The 5826-nt window shown below is 28.8% G+C and overlaps 2 long non-coding RNA genes across 2 annotated transcripts; one reads left to right on the forward strand and one right to left on the reverse strand.

The window, feature by feature from the left end:
* The first annotated feature begins 1967 nt into the window (after positions 1-1967).
* Positions 1968-2890, forward strand: LOC107936585 (uncharacterized). The gene is made up of 2 exons (XR_001694423.2): positions 1968-2228; positions 2612-2890. It is a non-coding gene; the product is annotated as an uncharacterized lncRNA (long non-coding RNA).
* Positions 2891-3477: 587 nt separating this feature from the next.
* Positions 3478-4383, reverse strand: LOC107936586 (uncharacterized). The gene is made up of 2 exons (XR_001694424.2): positions 3983-4383; positions 3478-3695 (listed from the first exon to the last, which is right to left on the reverse strand). It is a non-coding gene; the product is annotated as an uncharacterized lncRNA (long non-coding RNA).
* Positions 4384-5826: the final 1443 nt, after the last annotated feature.

Raw genomic sequence — 5826 nt, forward strand, 5'->3', positions numbered from 1 at the left:
TTATAAACGGTTGCAGATATGATCAACCCAACCATGACAGTCAGAAGCAGAATCAAAACCCAAAGTGTTCCTTTCCCATTAAACCCGAAGCTCTCCGTGATGGTAACATTCATGGTTGCAAGTGAGTCATTGTTTGAGTCCATCATAAAATGCTTTCGCAAACCTACTGCTTAAAACTAAGAAAATATGATGGAAGTGGTTTTAATTGCAGATGAAGGGGAAGATTGAGTATAGGATTTTCTAAGGGGATGAGGTCATACTTTGAATCAAGAAGGGGTTCCACACATATTCAGGAATAGGACCAAATGTTCGTCTGTCGGACCAATTGGACTAAAAATGTTCCCCTTTCCCTTTTCACTCACTCGAATAAAGGAAGTATACATCTTTGTTTTCGTTTAAATTTATATTAAATAAGAAAAATCTAAATTTTCATATTAAATTGGTCGAAACCTAATATATGGATTAATGCGATAATGTACACGCATAAGATACAATACTTGACGAATGAGGATAATGTGTCTTATTTAATCAACTAACAAAGTAAATAATTAAATAAAATTAACCTAAAAAATGTAACCTGATTACAATCATGCATGGGAAATAAATTATATAATAATACAATGCGGAAAATAACAATATAACAATTCAATATAATCAAAGCAATACACACAATACATAGCATGATATAAAATAATCAATGCAAGATGTAAAAAAAAAAACATAGCAATTAGAAGCCGATGTGCTATAACGATTTTAAAATAATAACGAATAAATGGACACATAATATATAGGTTGACAAATTTGCATAAAAACTAGGGATATATTATTATTTGAAATAAATATTGTAGAATAAAGCATTTGAATTGAATAATATGCAAAATATTTTAAGCACGAATTCATTTAAAAATTGACAACATGCATGATAGCTTAAATAACATATAAATATAAAAGAATAATAAAACACACGATAAGATATAATGTACATAATAGATTCATAAAACATGTATATAAAAATAGATTTAAAAACAATTATTTGTAGGAATAGTATGAAATTAATAATGCATATAAAATTTAACTAGTCTATCTTATATACATACCATTATACTTAAAGACATTTTAAAGAGATACTAAATAAATATTAAAATAACCCAATATAAAGAAGCAATAATTTTATAAGTACAAAAATGAAGTTTTTGAATAATTCTACATATATATAAAAACATTAGATAAATCTTAAAACAAGAAGTATTTTAAATAAAAAAAAACTCTATTAAAATAATATATCTACAAATATACACAAAAATATTTAAATGTGACGTTATACAAAATGTGTAAATAATATAATAAAAAGAATTTCAAAATAACTACACAAATGAAAACAAGTTAAAATAGATTAACATTTATAAGAATATTAAATGAATTTTAAAATGGCAAATTGCACAAACAAAAAACTCGACTAAAATACTATATATGTACAAGTATATAAATATGTTTAAATAAAATACTATACATAATGTTAACAAAATATAATATGAAGATTTTAAAATAACAATTTTTTAAAACAAAGTAAAATTATTACTGTTAAATCAACAAATAAAAAAAACAAATAAAAACGAATTATCAAGAAAAACAATGCATGGTGTTGATAGAAAACTAAATTAAAATGAATTTAAAGTAATAGGGTTAATTTATAAATAAAACAAACTACTAATATTAAAATAAGGACCCATACACAACACGCGCGAATTCACAGGGACCAAAGCTGATAATTTTCCCCATCCCGAAACACTGCATTGAAATGCGGGCTAAAATGAAAAAGCGCTTAAATTTTGGGAAAAATTCAAAAGAAAACAAAGCAAATCAGACGCAAATGGGAGTTAATCATAAAGCGGTGCAAAGGAGAAGGACCAGACGTCGAAATTTTTCCATTCTAAACAAAAGGGCGCGGATCTGGACTATTAATCGGGTCAAAGCGCGGATCTCTATTCCTTTGAACGTGGCTGTTTTTTTATTATACCTTTAAACAAACATTTTCAACAATTATCTTTTAAACATAACCTATTTTTAATCTCTTTCTTTTTTTTAAAAAAACAGCAGCAACCATTAACCCCCAATTGATAGGGTTTCATTTGGCTTACAGCCGACGAGCCAGTATTTCGATTAGTGGCCGACGACGTACGATTAACGGCTAGATCTTTGCCCGCGAAAGTCACAACCATGGAGATCCAGTAAGCCACTTCTTCTCCTTCCCTTTTTTTTTAAAAAAAGCTTCAAATCGTACTTTACTCTTTCGAAAACCAAGCAAAAAAAATCAAAGAAAACATTTGACCCTCGCCCGAGTCTCTTCATTTCCGAGATGTTTGGGCTTTCATTGGTGTCGATTCATATACTAAAAAGAAATCGAGCCAACCAAAAAATAGATCGAAAAAGAAAGAAAAAAAAACTTGAGATCACCTTTAATATTTTTGATTCCTTTTTCCCTGTTCCGTGTCCGTGTAAAAAAAATACAGGTGATTCTCTTTAGGCTTTATAGTCGAGAGAAGAAAAGAAAAAAGATACAAATTTTCTGCTATTTTCTTGCGTCTGTTGTCTTCTTGTGTTTGGTGTACAGGTACGGAGGTACGGGGCTAGCTGTGGGGATATGTGGCACTCAACGTGGGGCGTACGGAGGCGTTGGAGGCAGTCGTACGATGCGAAGGCTATCGGGCTTGTAATTTGGGTCTAGGTTTAGTTATTGGGCTTGTTTGGGTCTTGGGTTATGTTTTTGGGTTTGGGTTTAATTTTTGTTTATTTTGTATTTTGGTGGACCCGGGCAAATTGGCCCGTTTACAAAATTGAAAGGAAAATTATGTGTTTAATAAAATTAAGTCAACAAAATAATTTGGGTTAACATGTAAAATTGTCAATGTACTATTGCTTAACATTGAAATTTATCATTATACTTTGAGAATATTATTAAATTTATCACATTAATTTTATGTGGTAGAATTTTACCACTAAAATTTGAATTATACTAAATTTGACCTTTAATCTTGATTTTTAATTAAAAATTACCAAATAATACTGATTTTTATGATTTGAAAAATAAAACTTGACAAGAAAATATTATTTCAAATATTTTATTTTAATGGATAATAATAAATTAATTTATAATATATTAAAATATAATTTTTTATTTAATAAAAGAAAAAAGTTGAAAAATAAAAATTAAAAAAAGATTTTATAAATAACTATTTTTATTAATTTTCGATATCATATTAATTTATTATCTTTAAGTATTAAATTATAAAAAAATTATTAAATTAAACTTGAAAGGTAAAATTTAATGGAAAATAAAATTTTAGTTATAAAAATTCAATCATAAGTAAAGTGACAGTTGAAGACAAATAAAAGAAACATGCGACATACAAAAGAGTTAAGTAAAGGAGAGTGTAATGGGCCAAAATTGCCCGGACCCATCAGAAACTAAAATCAAAATAAAAATAATAAGTCCATTTCATTAAAAGGACCAAGCAAAATACAAGCCCAAACTTAAAACCTAGCCTAGAAAAATAGCCCAAAACATAAAACAACAAAAAATCCTAGTAGCTTAGGGTGTTGCGCCTCCATGTGCGCCCCTGGCACGCACGGTGCCCAAGGTTCAGCCTCTGTTTCACCGAAATGACAGTCTACAGCCTCGTTGACCCCTTGTGCGCCTGCAAAAGAAAGCAAAAAAGGGAAACAAAGCAAGACAACAGAGCAAAAGGCGAAAACAGAGCGGAAACAAAGAAAGGAAACAACAAAGGCATAGGCAATAGAAATAATATTAAATCAAATGTGTATTCGGCTATATAGCCAGAGGAACAAAAAATGAAATTTTCACGAACACTTTCAATAGCAATACAAGAATCAGATTCAAAGTAAAAAAGGTGCATTTTGTTTTCATTTATTTCTTTGTTTTTAGAAGTACAAAAAAAAGCAATAATAACAATAAAAATCCTACCTTGGCGCGTCATCTGTCGTTGAATGGGTCTCCAGTAGCCTGAACTTCATGAAACCCGTTCGAGTTCCGACGAAGGTCGGAGAAGCCACGAAAATGAAGGCATTTTTTCCATGATTTACATCTTTCTCTCTTAATACCGTTTTAAATCCCCTAGATCTAGTTTTCTTTTAGATTTTTTTAAGGGGAAAAGGTTTGGAAAGGGCCTAAAAGGGAGCCGGATCTGTGCGCCCTTAACCACCGTTCACGGCGGAGCCACGACGAGGCCACGGCGGTGAGCCATTGAACCCCTTGTAGCCAATCTCAAACCTTTTTCAGAGAGAAATGGGGAAAGCAAATTTTTTTTTAAGAGCATGGATTAAATGAATTTTTTTAAAAAAAATTGGATTTATATGGCTTGAAACGGTATTGTTTCTATACCCTAATTCTGGTCTTAAAACGGAGCTGTTTAGGTACCATGCCTGAGATTAGACCCGAAACCCGCCTAGGATCCGCGTGCTTTTGGACTGAGGGTCTATTTTGGCCCTCAGTCCCTTCACTTTTGAGGTGGTTATTAATGTGGTCCTTATCTCGGTCTTTTTTTATTTTCTGAATTCACCCCTGTATTTTCTTTACTATTTCATTCTGGTCCCTGATGAAAATGCGCGTTTTGGGGGATGGTTTTATTACCCACCTGGTCCCCCATCTCATCCGCGCGTCACAATTTGGGCTTAACATTTTATTTTCATTCCATTTTGTGCCTTTTAATTCTGTTTTGATTTCGATTTAACCCTTTCTCTTGTTTTCATTCATAATTTTATCCCAAATCTCTGATTGAATTTTGATTAAGTCCTTTTTGTTTGTTTATTTATTCATGCATCTATTTATTGGTTCATATATATTCATCGTTCTCTGGTCTTACTCGTTCATTTATTTATTAATGTACATTACTCGTTTATATTATTGGAATTATATCATAATTCCTTTATTTCTTTTCAATTTTCATTTACTTTTGTTATTACTATTTTATTATCTATTATTGTTTTATTATTTATTCATTCATCATCCATTCATTTTTTATTATTTTCTTTCATAAATTACTCATTCTATTTATATCTTCATTATTATTAGTGTTAGATTATTTATTTTATTAATGTTATTATGATTATACTATTAAACTAATTTAGTTAATATTTAATATTTATTTGTTTGTTTATTCATTTATTCATTATTATTTTTATAGGTTGGTTTTATTTTTATTTTTACCCTTATTATTATCATTTTTATAATCTATTTGTGTATATCTTTTATACCTTCAAACTTTATATTATTTATTTTTATTATTTTTACTATTATTATTGTCATTAATATTTTATGTTCATTTTTACTTAATTTTATATTTGCCTATGCTAATTTATTTATTTTTCATTCTTTCGTTTTCAAACACTTAAATTTAACTTCATGTGTATGCATTTCACCTATTTTCATATCACCATTTTCTTTCATCTTTATTATTATTACTTTTATTATTATTATTATTATTATTATTATTATTATTATTATTATCTACGTAACGTTATTATTAATGTGCTATTATTATTATTTCCTATTTTATCATCATTATTCTTGCTATCGTTTTTATTTGTTTGTTTTATTTAATATTTTTCACCATTTTCTTTACTTATTTTTTTATTGTTATCATTCGAGTCTCCCTTTGTTTTATTAAATAATTTTGTTTATTTACATATGGTTTTCATTACCTCTTTATCTATTTTATCAATCATTTTGCACTCATTGTAGTTATTCATGTTGTTGCGTTTATTACGTTTTTTAGTATGCATGCTAGTATTACAATTTCATTGCGCATA

This window comes from Gossypium hirsutum, chromosome A02 (genome assembly GCF_007990345.1).
Source record: "Gossypium hirsutum isolate 1008001.06 chromosome A02, Gossypium_hirsutum_v2.1, whole genome shotgun sequence".
In the NCBI taxonomy this organism is placed as follows: Eukaryota; Viridiplantae; Streptophyta; class Magnoliopsida; order Malvales; family Malvaceae; genus Gossypium; species Gossypium hirsutum.